The sequence below is a fragment of the Scyliorhinus torazame genome, chromosome 3 (genome assembly GCF_047496885.1).
Source record: "Scyliorhinus torazame isolate Kashiwa2021f chromosome 3, sScyTor2.1, whole genome shotgun sequence".
Classification (NCBI taxonomy): Eukaryota; Metazoa; Chordata; class Chondrichthyes; order Carcharhiniformes; family Scyliorhinidae; genus Scyliorhinus; species Scyliorhinus torazame.
The window spans coordinates 272,811,516-272,829,433 of record NC_092709.1 but is presented as its reverse complement, the minus strand read 5'-3'; positions in this window follow the sequence as shown (position 1 = coordinate 272,829,433).

The window sequence follows — 17,918 nt, the reverse complement described above, 5'->3', positions numbered from 1 at the left end:
AAGAAGATGACGTAGTTTCTCCGCTCCGGGGAAGTACTGGACGACGAAGGGTATTCTGTCGGATGTGTCCCATGTTTGTCTTCTGAGGAGGTCAGTCCGGTTTTTCGCTGTGGCACGTTGGAACTGTCGATCGATGAGTCGAGTGCCATATCCCGTTCGTACGAGGGCATCTTTCAACGTCTGTAGATGTCTGTTACGCTCCTCCTCGTCTGAGCAGATCCTGTGTATACGGAGCGCTTGTCCATAGGGGATGGACAAGTCAACGCACGCTACGAGATAGACGCTCCTAGTTGCTACCCTGTAAACAGCTCAACCCAGCAGCCTCAGAACCGAGCAATGGCCATTGTTCCTCTGACTGAGTGGGCAACTAATCTAAGTATAGGCTTTAGTAATAGTGGTAGTTTAGTTTGTAGAGATTTGACTGCGTGTAAATAAATGAGCATTGCTTTTGAACTTACTAACTGGTGTATTGAGTCATTGATCAGTATTCGGTTCTGAACCTTGTGGCGGTGTCGAAAGATACCGACTCTTGAGCAAACGTGATTAAACAGAACCAAATTAAGAGCCAACCAAAAGTTAGCAACATTTACTGGCGGCATCTGATGAGACTCGACTTAGAAGTGGCCTAACCACTCCGAGAGAACCCAAAATTTGAATTGAAAATCCAATTGGAAACAGAAAAACCACAAGCGTCAAAACAGTACTGATCAAGCCTCTGAGATTCGGAAGTGTGTTAATGCATGCGTACTAACAGGGATATAAGGTAAACCTGAGAGATTTTGTTGCGTAAAACTGTTGGGAGTTTTGTAGGCCGGGGATTAGCATAAGCCTACCCGTGTTTACATCACCACTTTATCACCCCCTGTTCCAAATCCAGTAGAGATCCTCGATAGAGAAAATGGCAATGAAGGCAATGGAACGCCTTATGAACCCCCAGGAATTTGAGGTCGCAGCGACCAATAGAGTAGGACAGTGTCCCGTTTGGGAAGATGAGATCAGGAAATATCTCAAAGGGAAAGGATGGCCCCTTTGGAGTGAATTCTGTGATAATGAGGAAACAGGACCCTGGAGTATAGGACATACTTGGTGGGAGAACCTGTCAGAGATCCACAAGAAGAGCTTGGGAAAAGCTCGCAAGCCGATGGCAATCGTGTCCTGTTTGGCACAATTGCAAAGCACAGAGGAGGTTGTTACGTAGAGAGATAGAGGAGAGAGACAGAACCAGTGAGGTAGACGTGAGTGAGGTAGAGAAAGAGAATCGAGATCTGAAAGAGCAGTTAGCAGCAAGGGACAGAGAGGTGGATGATGCCAAGTGTGCACATCAGTCTTGTCTCGCGCATTTGAACAATTTTCAGACACAATACGATAAGGTCTACCAGGACACGCAACGTGCAGTCTTGGTAAGACAAGAAATAGAACAGCAAGTTGAGAAATTGCAGAAACAGTGCGATGATTTAAAAGCAGCCCTACGAGCACTCCATGCTTCCACGACGGAACAAAGGCAGAGCTCAGTAGACCACGCAAAATGCCGGAAGCAAATTGCAGAATTGCAATCACTACTGTTCGTGCAAAATGGATTTCAGAGTACATTCGGATCTCAACTAGATCAAGAAAACGGCCCCAACTGGCAGGAATTGAACGAGACTGCCCATAGATACGTACATGGGACAGGTACGCAGGAAAAAAACAGAAAAGGAAAGCGCCCCAACCCCCAACCGAAAAGGCAGAACACACCCCCATGAATCCTGTGACCACACACCGCAGGGCCGCAGGAGAAGGAGAAGCAGATTTCCTTTACACAACCCCGTGTACCGTGACCCAATTACGGGACGCGTGTGGAAAAATTACATTGTTCCTTCCCACATCAGACCCCCACCAATTTTTTGCGAAAGTCAAACAACAGGCTACCATGTACGGCCTGGATGAAAAGGAGCAAGTGAAGCTCACAGTTTTGAGCCTCGACCCTTCAGTCGTGGCAGCCCTGCCCGACCCACAGAATGTAGAAGGAGGAACACTCCTAGGGATGCACACAGCGATCCTTGATACGATCGGCTTTAAAGAGGAGACCCTGTAGAAGGCCTAAATAAGTGTAGGCAAAAGAAGACAGAGCACCCCACAGCATTTTCTGGACCTTTGTGGATTCACTTTTCCTCAGTTTTTGGAGAGTTAGCCCACGCCCATTTGTCCCCAGATAATATGGCCAAATGGACCCAATTCTAGACTCCCACAGAAGCAGGACAAAAAGCTTGCGCAAATTATGACTCCTCAGATGAGACCCACAGTGAAAAATGAGTTTTGAAGAGATTGTCCCGCGCTTGGGAGCAATCAATTGCAGGCAAAACGTAACACCCGATGAAGAGCAGGTAGAAATGAATCCAGTTAAAGCACACCAGAACCCCGCAAGGGTAAATGAGGGCAGGAACAGCCCACCCCAGCCAAAACCTCAAGAATGTTATAATTGTGGACAGCTAGGACACTTTGCAAGAGAGTGCAACGTGCCCCAGAAGCAACAGAGAAACCAACAGACAGGCACCCTAAACAAGAATAGGGCAAAGCCGATCCATAGCGTTAGCGCCTGTTCAGAGAATGCAGACATGAACGGCACCAACTGACGGTGTTCGGGCTCCCCAACTTAGGTCTGCGACCACCCATTGGGACAGGTCCGGTAGACTGGTAGTAGCAGGCAAAGTTCGGGGACAACCTGTAGAATTTCTTTGGGACACAGGAGGGTCCCGCACCACACTCAATTCCTCCACGATGTTTCAGAGAGACACGTGGCCCCCAACAGACACCATTACACTCAGTGGTTTTACAGGCCATTTACAACAGGGACACATCACGGCCCCTATAGCAATACAGATAGGGAACATCACAACCAAGCACCCTGTAGTTTTAGTTAATCTGCCCCAGACAGCAGAAAATATCCTTGGAATCGATTTCATGAGCTCCCATAACCTTTCTTTTGACCCAGTGAACAAGTGTGTATGGAAAATGGCAAAGGCAGCAAGAGCCGCGCCACACTCACAGTAGGACAATACATAAATAGGATTAGCTCAGTCGGAGACTTCTGGTTCGACCCTCGAGCCATTAGTGCAGACAAACAAGTTAGGACAGCCCTGCAGGAACATAAAACAGCATTTGCACAGCACAAGCACGACTGTGGCAGTTTGGCTGGCTTTGTGAACATTACAAGTCCTGACCCTAAACCCCAGAAGCAGTATGGATTTCCCCAGGAAGCAGAGGGAGAAATCTCCAAAGTAATAGAGAGTTTGTTGGATCAAGGCGTACTCAGATCAGTAGCCTCCACAAACAACGCACCAATTTTGCCCGTCAGGAATCCGGATGGATCATGGCGACTTACCATTGATTACCGGGAACTGAACAAAGTAACCCCAGCAGCAGCCCCCACCGTAGCCACGAGTCCCGAGATGATGATGAAACAGGGACTCCAGTCAAAACGTTTTTCCGGTTTTTGGACATTAGTAACGGCTTTTGGTCCATTCCATTGGCTAAAGCGTGCAAGTACAAATTCACCTTTACATTCCACGGGCAACAATACACATGGACGTGCCTTCCACAAGGCTTCCACAACTCCCCCTCCATTTTCCACCGACAGCTGGCAAAATGGATTAGCAAACTTTTCCCACCCCGATTGTCTGGTCCAGTATGTAGATGACTTGTTACTCCAGACAGACACAAAGGGAGAGCACATTTTGCTTCTCGCCGAACTCCCAGTTCTCCTAAAAGAAATTGGTTGTAAAGTCAACCCCAAGAAGGCCCAGATTCTGAAAGAAAAAGTGATTTACTTGGGAGCAGTGATCACTCATGGTAAATGCGAGATCGAGCACAAGAAGATTGACTCGATCGTCAAATTGCCCCTTCCCCACAATGTCTCAGCCCTCTGGTCATTTTTAGGACTGGTTGGCTACTGCCGAAACCATATTGACGGTTTCGCCACTAAAGCAGCACCCCTTTCCGAACTGCTCAAGAAGCAGGCACCTTGGGAATGGCTTCCACAGCATACAGATGCCGTGGATGCTTTAAAAAGAGCACTCAGCACAGCCCCCGCACTACAGGTCCCAGATCCGCATTCCCCGTACGCTATCGAGGTAACAACCACCGACCGAACCCTTTCGGCCGTGCTCCTCCAGGAACACCACGACCAGTTGTGCCCCGTAGCATACGCCTCACGCATTTTAGACCCCATAGAGCAAGGATTTTCTGCCTGTGAAAGGCACCTGCTCGCAGTTTTTTGGGCTGTACAATACTTCGCCTACATTACAGGACTCAACCCCATCACCATCCTCACAGAACACACACTGACGCAGCTAGTGTTAGACGGCCGACTTAAAGATGGCACAGTCAGCCAAATTCGCGCAGCCCGTTGGACCCTTCTTGTGCAGGGACGGGACATCACAGTAAAGAGAACCAAAACCCACACCTTCCTTGCCGATAATTTGCAATATGCAGGCACCCCTCATGAATGTGAGATCATCACCACTAAACAGAACACAGGCCCATTTATTCCCAAAACCCCCCCCAGGAAAACAGGTAGTACACCCCTCAGACCCCAGCCCACAGACACGTGCGCACCCTGAAGATATATCTGGATGGCTCATCCACACTGTTAAACGGAGAGAGAATTACCGGTTGCGGCATATATGTAGAGGACGCGCAGGGACGTGCCCTGGATGAAATTTCCTTAAAGTTGCCAGGACACTTAGGCTCGCAGGCAGCAGAGCTGGCAATGATTGCATATATTGTAGACCACCCAGACTCATTCCCGACCCCAGCAGACATCTATTCAGACAGCTTGTATGTCTGCAATAGTTTGACAGAGTTGCTACCACTATGGGAAACAAGAGGATTTGTTTCCGCGGACGGTAAACCCCTACCCTCAGTCCCATTACTCCGCCATATCTTAGAGACTGCGAAGGATAGGAAATACGGTATAATTAAGGATCGCAGTCATCACCGTTCTCTCTCCCCCCACCCCCCCCCCCCCCCCCCCCCCCACCCCCACCCCCCCACTCTGGTAACGTTAAAGCAGACGCCCTAGCGAAGGCAGGCTCCAGGCATGGTTATTTTTGGAACCGCCCCGAGAGCACCCCAGTACACGCAGTTCAGGTCTCACAGACCAACATTCAGGATTTAGCGAAGGCCCAGAAAGAGGACGAGAAACTCAGGGAAGTTTTAAAGGGAACCTCCCCAGCCCCGTACGACAAGTTTAAAAATGCAATCACCACACACGACTGTGTGATTTTAAAGGATGGCCTTTATATAGTTTCCAGCCAGGACAGGAACCAGATCATTTGTCAGATCCATGACAATCATGGACACCAAGGAATTGAACCCACCCTAGCCCACCTCAGACCGCTTTGCTGGTGGCCTGATTTAAAAATCGATGTCACACACTACGTAGAGAATTGTTTAATCTGTGCCCAGAACAGTCCGGACAGATATGCTAAAAAGGCTCAACTTAGCCATACCTGCCCCGTTAATGGACCCTGGACAAATCTCCAGATAGATTATATAGGACTCCTACTCCCATGCAGAAATGGTTACAAGTATGTGTTGGTGGTAATAGACACCTTCACAAACTGGTGGAAGCATTTCCATCGCAAACAAATATGGCCAAGACGACGGCTAAAATATGAACACACCACATCTTTACATGATGGGGCCTCCCACTCAGTATAGAGTCCGATCAAGGCTCGCATTTCACCTGACGTGTAATGAAAAACGTCCTCACGATTTTCGGCATTAGACAAAAGTTCCATATCGCATACCATCCCCAGTCAAGTGGTATTGTAGAACGAATGAATAGGGCATTGAAAGCCACCCTCAGGAAAATGGTACAGCAGAATAACAGCACCTGAGGTTCAGTACTCAGTACTCCCATTTGCTTTAATGTTTTTAAGAAACACAGTATCTACATCCCCAGGGTACACCCCCCATGCCCCATGAAAGGCACTGAGTATTTACTAGGACTGGAATTGGCCAGCCCCGCAGTTACAGCCCTCACACATGAAAATGCAATTTCACAACTAGTACAGAACATAAAGGCAGCCCAACTCGCAGCAGCAGTGAGACTTGGATCCAAGAAGAAACAGAGCAAGGCTTGTTTCGACAAAACAGTACACGCCACTGAGTTTACAGTAAGGCAACAAATTATGCTTTCCCCACTTCATTCCTTCCCCCCAAATTTTCTGGACCTCACTCCATTTCGGACAAAGTCAGCCCCTCAGTATACAAAATAACCTATCCCAATGGTAAGTCTGCGTGGTTTCATATAAAACAGCTCAAGGCTTATGGCTCGCAGAATAACCACACACACCACATCCTTCTCGCAGCAGCAGACGACAACGCCCGCCCACAGCTGACGTATTCCTACCCTCCCCCAACCACTCCAGCCCGTCCTCAGACACAACTTCAACTCCGCCCACAGAGGCACGACTCCGCCTCTCCCTTCCCTCAACCAGCAGCGACAGCGACAGTGATAGCGATCACAATGACGACAGCCACAGCACACCACGTTACGACTACACCCCTGTACCAGGCCCCACTCCCAGTGAATCTGAGCATGATTCTACTGACTCACTTATATCAAAGCCCCTGAGCCAGACCCACCCGACGATTACGGATTGAAGCATAGTAACTCCAACCTCGACACACGATTCTGGCACCGAGCCAATTCGTTCAGGCTCATCCGGAATGATGAGATGGACCCCAATTCGCCACAAGCAGCTTTAGCATGGTTACTGCAGACAAGAGCTTGGCAGCCGGGAGAAGATGATGACTTAGAGTCTGACTCCCACCAAACAAATCCCTTTGCAACCCTGTTCGCTATTGAGCAGTAAGGTGTCCAGATGATGGAGAAAAAAGGAAGCGATGGAGAGATATGGTGTCCTTTCTGATGGAACCTGCACCATGTTTGTTGAATGTTTGTTCGTTAGTGTCATTGTTAAGTGTTGTGTGTAAACTCGGAAAGTTTTTCATGGCCCCACGTCACCACTCCTTTAACGCCCGCCGGCTGTTAATGGAACAAGTTTGTCCCAGACAATAGTTCAGAGGAACTAGTTTGTCTCCAGTAACTTGTTAAAGATACAAGTTTGCCCCAGACAATAGTTCAGAGGAACTAGTTTGTCTACAGAACAGGACTCATAGTTGCTCTCCTAATTCGAGAGGCAGCCACCCATAACGACCACATTCTTACCCATTCTTGCCGGTTGCTCAGGCAGTGGAGAAACGGCATTGGTCCCCGCTCTGCCTGAGGACCCCCCTCTGGTCAGCTACGCTCGGGTAGAGCACATACGGCATTGATCACCGTCCTACCCGGGGATTCCGCCCATTTCTTACCCGCCACGGCCCATACGCACCCCATTTTGGCTCGTTACATAGATTTGACTGTGTAAATAAATGAGCATTGCTTTTGAACTTATTAACTGGTGTATCGAGTCATTGATCAGTATTCGGTTCTGAATCTTGTGGCGGTGTCGAAAGATACCTGGCGACTCTTGAGCAAACGTGATTAAACAGAACCAAATTAAGAGCCAACCAAAAGTTAGCAACAGGAGGAGGTGTTGTTTATTCTTATTGATTGTGGTCTGTTGGTCAGAAAATCGAGGATCCAGTTGCAGAGTGGGGAGTCAAGTCCTAGGTTTTGGAGCTTTGATATGAGTTTGGCTGGGATTATGGTGTTGAAGGCGGAGCTGTCGTCAAAAAATAGGAGTAAGGGGCGAAATTCTCCCCAAACGGCGCGATGTCCGCCGACTGGCGCCCAGAACGGCGCCAATCAGACGGGCATTGCGCCGCCCCAAAGGTGCGGAATGCTCCGCATCTTTGGGGGCCAAGCCCCAACATTGAGGGGCTAGGCCGGCGCCGGAGGGATTTTCGCCCCGCCAGCTGGTGGAAACGGCCTTTGTTGCCCTGCCAGCTGGCGCGGTAATGACATGTCGGGGCGGCGCATGCGCGGGAGCGTCAGCGGCCGCTGATAGTTTCCCGCGCATGCGCAGTGGGGAAAGTCTCTTCCACCTCCGCCATGGTGGAGACCATGGCGGAGGTGGAAGGGAAAGAGTGCCCCCACTGCACAGGCCCGCCCACGGATTGGTGGGCCCCGATCGCGGGCCAGGCCACCGTGGGGGCACCCCCCGGGGTCAGATTGCCCCGCGCCCCCCCCCAGGACTCCGGAGCCCGCCCACGCCGCCTTGTCCCGCCGGTAAATAGGTACTCTAATTTATGCCGGCGGGACAGGCAATTTATCGGCGGGACTTCGGCCCATCCGGGCCAGAGAATCGAGCGGGGGGCCCGCCAACCGGCGCGGCCCGATTCCCGCCTCCGCCAAATATCCGGTACCGGAGACTTCGCCAACCGGCGGGGGCGGGATTCACGGCGGCCAACGGCCATTCTCCGACCTGCTGGGGGAATTGCTAGCATCAACAAATTCTGCAAAATGACTTGGACTGCAGAAGGGCTTGTATCAGGGAAGATAAACAGACTGAGCTACATTAAGGGGCAATAAAAGTGCTGCCTTCTCCCAGCTCTGGGGATTGATAGCGGTGGTTGGAGAGAACAATGCAGAGACAAGCTGGCAATGGTGCTTCAAGTGTATATTTGAAGAAAGCATGGAGATGAACAGTGATGTAATGAGAAAGCAACTCAGTGAACTAAAAGCACGCTTTACCATATATGGAACTGGACCATAGCAAAAAAGAATGCAAAGAAAAAGCCCACAGAACCATCACTGCTGCAGCGGTTAGAGAGATTTGGTACATTGCTCAGAGGATGCATGCGGAGGATTTCATCATCAGATTGACCACTGAGATGGGTACTCTAAAATTGTTATGTCAGTGATATCCAGAGTAAAGACAAAAGATTATTTAGACCAGGTTGAGGGTCTTACAGGTGTAATTAACTGACAAGGGAGATGATGGTGTAAGGAAGCAGGGGGTGGTAATAGGTCATGTGTGGAAACAGAAGATATCTCCAGGGCAACTGCAAGTAATATTTTGATCCAAATCAAGGAGCTGTTTTTGAGAGATGTGGATCAACAGCTAAGAATCATTCTCCAGGTTGCATTATGGGGAGGTGGTGGCGGTGTGGTATTGCTGCTGGACTAGTAATCCAGAGACCCAGGGTAATGATCTGGGGACCCGGGTTAGAATCCCACCGCAGCAAGTGATGAATTTAAACTAAATAAAATATCTTGAATTAAAAGTCTAACGATGACCATAAAACCATTGTCGATTGTCGTAAAAACCCACCTGGTTCACTAATGTCCATATGGCATGCTTGCCTTCATAGGGCGAGGTATTGAGTATAAAAGCTCGAAAATTATGTTACAGTTATATAGAACATTGGTTCGGCCATATTTGGAATACTGTGTCCAATTCTGGTCATCGTACTACCAGAAGGACATGGAGGCTTTGGAGGGAGTACAGAAAAGGTTTACCAGGATATTGCTTGGTATGGAGGGTATTAACTATGAGGAGAGATTGAATAAACTGGGATTGTTCTCCCTAGAGAGAGGGAGGCTGAGGGGCGACCAGATAGAAGTTTATAAAATTATTAGGGGTATAGATATGGTGTAGTCAGAGGCTTTTTCCCAGGGCTGAAATGACAAGTGCAAGGGGGGACTACTTCAAGGTGAGGGGGGGAAAGGTTCAGTGGAGATGTGCGGGGAAATTTTTTTTTACACAGAGAGTGGTGGTGGCCTGGAATGCACTGCCAAGTGAGGTGGTTGAGGCAGATACGTTCGCGACCTTTGAGACTTATCTGGATAGGCACATGAACAGATGGGATATAGAAGGATACAGGTTGGCATAGATAGGACATGTGATCGGCGCAGGCTGGAGGGCCGAAGGGCCTATTCCTGTGCCGTATTGTTCTTTGTTCTTTGAAGGAAATCTGCCATCCCTACCTTATCTGGCCGACTTCTGACTCCAGAGCCACAGCAATGTGATTGACTCTTAAGTGCCCTCTGAAATGGCCTCGCAAGCCACTCAGTTGTATTCAACTCCCACAAAAACACAAAAAAGAAATGAAACCGAGCGGACAACCTGGCATTGAACCAGGCACCGGAAACGGCAATGGCAAACCCAGCCCTATCGACCCTGCAAAGTCCTCCTTACTAACATCTGGGGGCTTGTGCTAAATTTGGGAGAACTGTCTCACAGGCTAGTTAAGCAACATCCTGACATAGTCATACTCACAGAACGATACCTCACAGACAATTTCCCAGACACCACTATCACTGTTCCTGGGGATGTCCTGTCTCATTAACAAGAACAGCAGAGGTGGCAGCACAGGTGTTTTACAGGTGGGAAGGAATTGCCCTGGGAGTCCTCAACATCAACTCTGGACCCCATGAAGTCGCATGACTTCAGGTTAAACATGGGCAAGAAAACCTACTGCTGATTACCACTTACCGTCTACCATCAGTTGAAGAATCAGTACTCCTCCATTTTTAACACCACTTAGAAGAAGCACTAAGGGTGGCAAGGGCGTAGAATATGCTCTGGGTGGGGGACTTCGATGTCCATCACCAAAAGTGGCTCGATAGTACCACCACAGACCGAGCTGACCGGGTCCTAAAGGACATTGTTGCTAGACTGGGTATGCAGCAGGTGGTGAGGGAACGATGAAGAGGGGAAAACATTTTTGACCTCATCCTCACCAATCTGCAGATACATCGATCAATGACAGTACCGGTCGAACTAACCACTGAACAGTCCTTGTGGAGATGAAGCTTCGTCTTCACAATGAGGATACCCTCCATCGTGTTATGGCATACCAATGTGCTAAATGGGATAGACTTCAAGCAGATCTAGCAAGCCAAGATTGGGCAAGCATGAGATGCTTTGGGCCATCAACAGCAGATGAATTGTACTCAACCACAATCTATAACCGCATGGCCCAGCATACCCCCTACTCTACCATTAGCTCCAGGCCAGGTGATCAACCCCGGTCCAATGAAAAGTGCAAGAAAGCATGCCAGGAGCAACACTGGGAATACCTAAAAATGAAGCTAGAACGTAAGATTACTTGTGTGCCAAACAGCATAAGCAGCAAGTAATTAGATTTATTGTCACATGTACCGAGGTATAGTGAAAAGTATTGTTCTTTCCAGTCAGATCGTAACATACATGAAAAACATAGGCAGCGGGGTTCTCCGCCCCACCGCGCCACATTTCTGCCCTGACCGGCTGGCAGGATTCTCCGTCACGCCAGTCAGTCAATGGCGTTTCCCATTGTGGGGCAGCCCCACGCCGTCGGGAAACCCCTGGGTGCCGGCATAACGGAGAATCACAGTCGTTGGAGAATCCGGGCCAGGACATACGATAGATACACAATGTAAATACATAGACATCGGGTGAATCATACGGTGAAGATGCGCGGAGAGATCAGTTCAGTCCATAAGAGGGTCATTCAGGAATCTGATAGCAGCAGGGTAGATGCTGTTTTTGAATTGGTTAACACGTGTTCTCAGACTTTTCTATCTTCTGCCTGATGGAAGCGGTTGAGAGTGAGAATACCCCAGATGGGAGAGGCCTTTCCCAAGGCAGCAGGAGATACAGACAGAGTCAATGGATGGAAGACAAGTTCACATGATGGACTGGGCTGTATTCACGACTCTCTAGTTTCTTATGATCGTGCCATATCAAGCTGTGATCCAGTCAGATAGGGTGCTTTCTATGGTACATCTCTAAAAATTGGTTCGAGCCAATGTGGACATGCAGAATTTTCTTAGTATCCTGAGGAAATATAGGCACTGTTGTGCTTTCTTGGTCATAGCGTCAATGTGCGTGGAACAGGATAGGTTATTGGTGATGTGCACACCGATGAATTTGAAGCTGTCAACCATCTCCACCTCGGTACCATTGATAATAGACAGAGCTAAGAAATTCCACAATGAACGGATCAATCTAAGCTCTGCAGTCCTGCCACATCCAGCCATGAATGGTGGTGGACAATTAAAAACTCACTGGAAGAGGAAGCTCTACAAATATCCCCATCCTCAATGATAGACGAGCCCAGCACACCTGTGCTAAAGACAAGGTTGAAGCATTTGCAACAATCTTCAGCCAGAAGTGCTGAGTGGGTGATCTATCTCGGTCTCCTCTGGAGGTCCCCAGCATCGCAGATGTCAATCTTCAGCCAATATAATTCACTCCATGTGATATCAAGAAATGGCAGAAGGCACTGGATACTGCAAAGGCTATGGACGCTTGCAAATATTCTGGCAATAGTCCTGAAGTGGAAAATAACTTATTCACACCAAAGAGTTGAGTCAAGTCAATTTATTGGCAAAAACTTTTGGGAGAAAGCCAGGCACTCCGTAGTACCCGTGGTCACCTTCTCAATGGTACAATGGCTATTAGCCTCTTTTATACATGTACGTGGGTTAGTTCCTAATTAGCTTGGGGGGTTACATACACGAACAATTAGGCCCCCCTAGCAACAATTAGCTTCCAATCACATTCCGCCCCCCCTAGCAACAATTAGCTTCCAATCACATTCCTCTGAAACCATTCATTTTCAAATGCTGCAACTCCTTGTTCACAATTACAAGGATACCAGGTGTCTCAATAGTTAATGGTCAGTGTGTCAGCTACGAATGACTCAGCAATTAATCGGAACATTGCAGATGTGTTAGTAAGTCAACGAGAGAATGACTCGCCACAAACCCTTCTTATCAGGTCATTGCAGAATTAGATTGCCGTGTTTGTCAGCCCACTATTGCAGGCATAAGCTAGTGTTGAATGACATAGCAGTCCACACTATTGCAGGCATAAGCGAATAATTCAATGAATAACCTGTAATGTAAATTTCCCTTAACAGTCCTTGTGCACCAGAATTTGCCGCACCCCTTTCCAAGCTGTTCCAGTACAGCTACAACACTGGCATCAATCCGGCAATGTGGAAAATTGCCCAGATGTGTCCTGTACACAAGAAACAGGACGAATCCAACCCAGCCAATTACCGCCCTATCAGTCTACTCTCCATCATCAGCAAAATGATGAAAGGAGTCATCAACAGTGCTATCAAGCGCACTTACTCAGCAACAAACTGCTCACGGACACTCGAGTTGTGTTCGACCACGGTCACTCAGTTTCTGACCTCATTACAGCCTTGGTTCAAACATGTACAAAAGATCTGAATGCCAGAGATGAGGGGAGAGTGACTGCCCTTGATATCAGGCAGCATTTGACCGAGTATAGCGTCAAGGAGCCCTAGCTAAACTGGAGTCAATGGAAATCAGGGGAAAATTCTCCGCTGGTTGGTGTCATACCTGGCACAAAGGAATATGGTTGTGGTGGTTGGAGGTCAATCATCTCAGCTCCAGGAGATCGCTGCAGGAGTTCCTCAGGGTAGTCATTCACCAAAGAGAAGGAATTGGTGCATGTTGAGTCTGGAGAACGGTGTGTAGATAGCCTGGGTCACATTGAGATCCAAAAAGACGAGGTGTTGGCCGTCTTGAAAAATATTAAGGTGGATAAGTCCCAGGGCCTGATGCGAGTTACTCCAGAATACTGAAGGAGGCAAGAGGTGAAACTGCTGAAGCCTTAACAGAAATCTTTGGATCCTCATTAGCTTCAGGTGATGTTCCGGAGGACTGGAGAATAGCCAATGTTGTACCTTTCTTTAAGAAAGGTAGCAAGGATAATCCAGGGAACTACAGGCCGGTGAGCCTTACATCAGTGGTGGGGAAATTACTGGAGAGAATTCTTCGAGACAGGATCTACTGTCATTTGGAAGCAAGTGGACGTATTAACAAGAGACAGCACGGTTTTGTGAAGGGGAAGTCGTGTCTCACTAACTTGATAGAGTTTTTCGAGTAGGTCACAAATATGGTTGATGCACGTAGTGCAGTGGATATTGTCTCTATGGATTTCAGTAAGGTTTTTGACAAGGTCCCTCATGGCAGACTGGTACAAAAGCTGAAGTCACACGGGATCAGAGGTGAGCTGGCAAGATGGATACAGAACTGGCTAGATCATAGAAGGCAGAGAGTAGCAATGGAAGGGTGCTTTTCTGATTGGAGGGTTGTGACTAGTGTGTTCTGCAGGGATCAGTGCTGGGATCATTGCTGTTCATAGTATATATAAATGATTTGGAGGAAAATGTAACTGGTCTGATTAGTAAGTTTGCAGACGACACAAAGGTTGGTGGAATTGCAGATGGCAATGAGGAATGTCAGAGGATACAGCAGGTTTAGATCATTAGGAGACTTGGGTGGAGTGATGGCAGATGGAGTTTAATCCGGACAAATGTGAGGTAATGCATTTTGGAAGGTCTAATGCAGGTAGGGAATATACAGTGAATGGTAGAACCCTCAAGGAGTCAGAGAGATCTAGGTGTCCAGGTCCACAGGTCACTGAAAGGGGCAACACAGGTGGATAATGTAGTCAAGAAGACATATGTCATGCTTGCCTTCATTAGCGGGGGCATTGAGCATAAAACTTGGCAAGTCATGTTGCAGCTGTACAGAACCTTAGTTAGGCCACACTTGGAGTATAGTGTTCAATTCTGGTCGCCACACTACCAGAAGGATGTGGTGGCTTTAGAGAGGGTTCAGAAGAGATTTACAAGGATATTGTCTAGTATGGAGGGCATTAGCTATAAGGAGAGGTTGAATAAACTCGGTTTGTTCTCACTGGAATGACGGAGGTTGAGGGGCGACCTGATAGAGGTTTACAAAATTATGAGGGGCATAGACAGAGTGGATAATCAAATACTTTTTCCCAGGGTAGAGGGGTCAATTACTAGGGGGCACAGGTTTAAGGTGCGAGGGGCAAGGTTTAGAGGAGATGTACGAGGCAAGTTTTTTACACAGAGAGTAGTGGATGCCTGGAACTCGCTGCCGGAAGAGGTGGTGGAAGCAGGGACGATAGTGACGTTTAAGGGGCATCTTGACAAATACATGAATAGGATGGGAATGGAGGGATACGGACCCTGGAAGTGTAGAAAATTTTAGTTTAGATGGGTAGCATGGTCGGCGTAGGCTTGGAGGGCTGAAGGGCCTTTTCCTGTGCTGTACTTTTCTTTGTTCTTTGTTTTTGGAGTCCAACCATCTTCAGCTGCTTCATCAATGATCTCCCTTCCATCATAAGGTCAGTAATGGGGATGTTAGCAGATGACTGCACAATGTTCAGCACCATTCGTGACTCCTCATCCATGTCCAAATACAGCAATACCTGGACAATATCCAGGTTTGGGCTGACAAGTGGCAAATTACATTCACCTACACAAGTGCCAGACAATGACCATGTCCTACAAGCAAGGATCTAACGATTGTCGCTTGACATTCAAGGGCATTACAATCGCTGAACCCCCCATAATTAACATCCTGGGGGTTACCATTGATCAGGAACTGAACTGGACTAGCCACATTAATAATGTGGCTGAAGAGCAGGTCAAAGGCTAGGAATCCTACGGCAAGTAAACCACCTCCTGACCCCCCAAAACCTGTTCACCATCTACAAGGCACAAGTCAGGAGTGTAATGTGTAGTGACATGCCTGTAGCAATATTGCAGGTAGCTGGCAGTGCAACCTCCAACCAGAAAGTGTCGGTTCAGGTCCACCTTGCTGTTTGAGACAGTCATGTGACAAGGCACTCAGATATAAGTCTGGGCAGATCCGATGATCCTCAGAAGATTATAAGATGTACTTGAGGACAGTCGTGCATAGGGGTAGTTCCAGGGAAGTATAATGTTGCTAACTTTCTCCTTGGTTCAATTGCTCTGTTTTATTACCTTTGCTCTCGAGTCGCCAGGTATCTTTATGATACCGCCACGAGGTTCAAGTCCGAGTAATGATCAATAACCCAATTCACCGATTAGTAAGATTCAAATCAAAGCACATTTATTATACACAGTAATCGCTACTCATGCACAAATTCTATGCCTAAGCTACTTCTACAACTAACAGGCCTAAACTTAACTTCGGACTGGCCCACCAGGTCAGGGGAACAAATGGCCTTTCGTTCGGGTTCTGAGTCTGGGGGATTCGAAGTTGGTACGGATTGGTAGCTAGGAGCGCCTATCTCGTAGCGAGCATTGAATTAAGACTTACTTTGTTCGGGGGTCACTGCACCGGTCACGGTCAATGTTCGTTTGTGTTGCTGGGTGACTCGGGCAGGACGCAGAGGTGAAGAGAGCGATTTGAACTTGGGGCTTAATTCTTATAGTCCCGAGGGGTTTCCCGCCTTTCGGGGAGGACCCTGTACCTGGTCCCAAGTGATTGGACTTTGTCCCAATCGCTTGGTTCGATTTCTCCAATACTGGAACGGTTCCCTGACCGATGGGCGGTCTTGAGGTGCTCGTTCACCTCCTTTGTGTTGGCTCCCGCTGGCGCCGAGGAGTCTGGCTTTGCTTTGTGTGTCCAAAATGTTACTTATCGTTCCCGTGGATTGCTCATCAGTATGCAGATGGCTGCTACATTGTTATGCTGATGGTCGCTGGTATCGATGTTGTCTGGCCTTTGCAGAGGTAAATACACAGCATACCTGCAGCTGCTGGTTTCTGTCTATGTTGGCTGACTTTCCCATCAGCCTTTGCCGTTCGCCATTTTAAATCGTGAGCTGGCCAATTTAGGTGGCTACAATAAAGAAACTCAATGATAACTTGCTCTGGTCAGATCGTTATCTTACCACATGTGTATTGATAAATATCCTGGTTTTGACAAGTCATAAGCAGTTCCGTGGATTCCTTGCTGGACATAAAACACCAAACAAAACATAATGAAATACTGTCCACTTGCCTGGATGAGTGCAGCTCCAACAATACTAAAGAAACTCAACTCCATCCAGAAGAAAGCAGTCCATCCAAAACTATGACCACTACCATCTGGAAGGACACAAGTAACAGATAGTTGAGAACCCCACTACCTGGAGGTTCCCAAGTCACTCACCAAAATGACTTGGAAATATATCGCCATTCCTACACTGTTGCTGGGACAAAATCTGAGAGCTCCCTCCCTAACAGCACTGTGGGTGTGCCTGCACATCAGAAACTTCAGCGGTTCAAGAAGGCAGCACACCACTGTGATATCATGGTTGTGTTGTAAGTCACCAACTGACCACTAGAAGTCTCATTACTATATAAGTGAATGTTAGAGTCAAGTGACCTCAGATTGATTAGGAAGCTGGAAGAGTGAGCTTGCTTCTGCATAATAATTCTGTTATTCATCTGTTGTTTTGTATATAGTTGACCCACAGTTAAAGTTAATAAATCGTTAATAGCTTTAGCTACAAGTGTTCTTGCAATATATATCAGGTCATCCAACAAGAACATTACATGGTACCAAGGCTGGATGGTATTAAACACTGTGAAAAAAAAGCTATCAGCCTGCCGCAACATCCACAGGGATTTAAAGATTTTGCAAACTGCCAGAATTAACAACATGGAGTTGTTGGAGTCACCAGTGAGTCTCAGATTTTATGGTAATGCAGACAGCAACTGGCGTGTGTTTAATTTAATCTGTTTCTTACTGCAGTATATTTTGGAGATCAATCAGATTCACATAAGGTAGCAATGCTGCTAACAGCAGCAGGGCCCAAAGCAATTGGTGTGTTTAATACATTTAAATTTGCAAACAATGAAGATAGTAAAAATGTTAATGAAGTAATTTGAAGATTTGATGCATATTGCACACCCAGAAAGAATGAAATTTATGAACGCTATGTATGTAGATCATGTTTACAGAAGCCAGAAGAGTCCATAGATCATTTCATTACAGATTTAAGGTCAGCATGGTGGCGCAGTGGTTAGCATTGCTGCCTCATGGCACTGAGGTCCCAGGTTTGATTCTGGGTCACTGTCTGTGTAGAGTTTACATATTCTCCCCATGTTTGCATGGGTTTCGCCTGAACAACCCAAAGGTGTGCAGGGTAGGTGGATTGGCCATGCTAAAATTG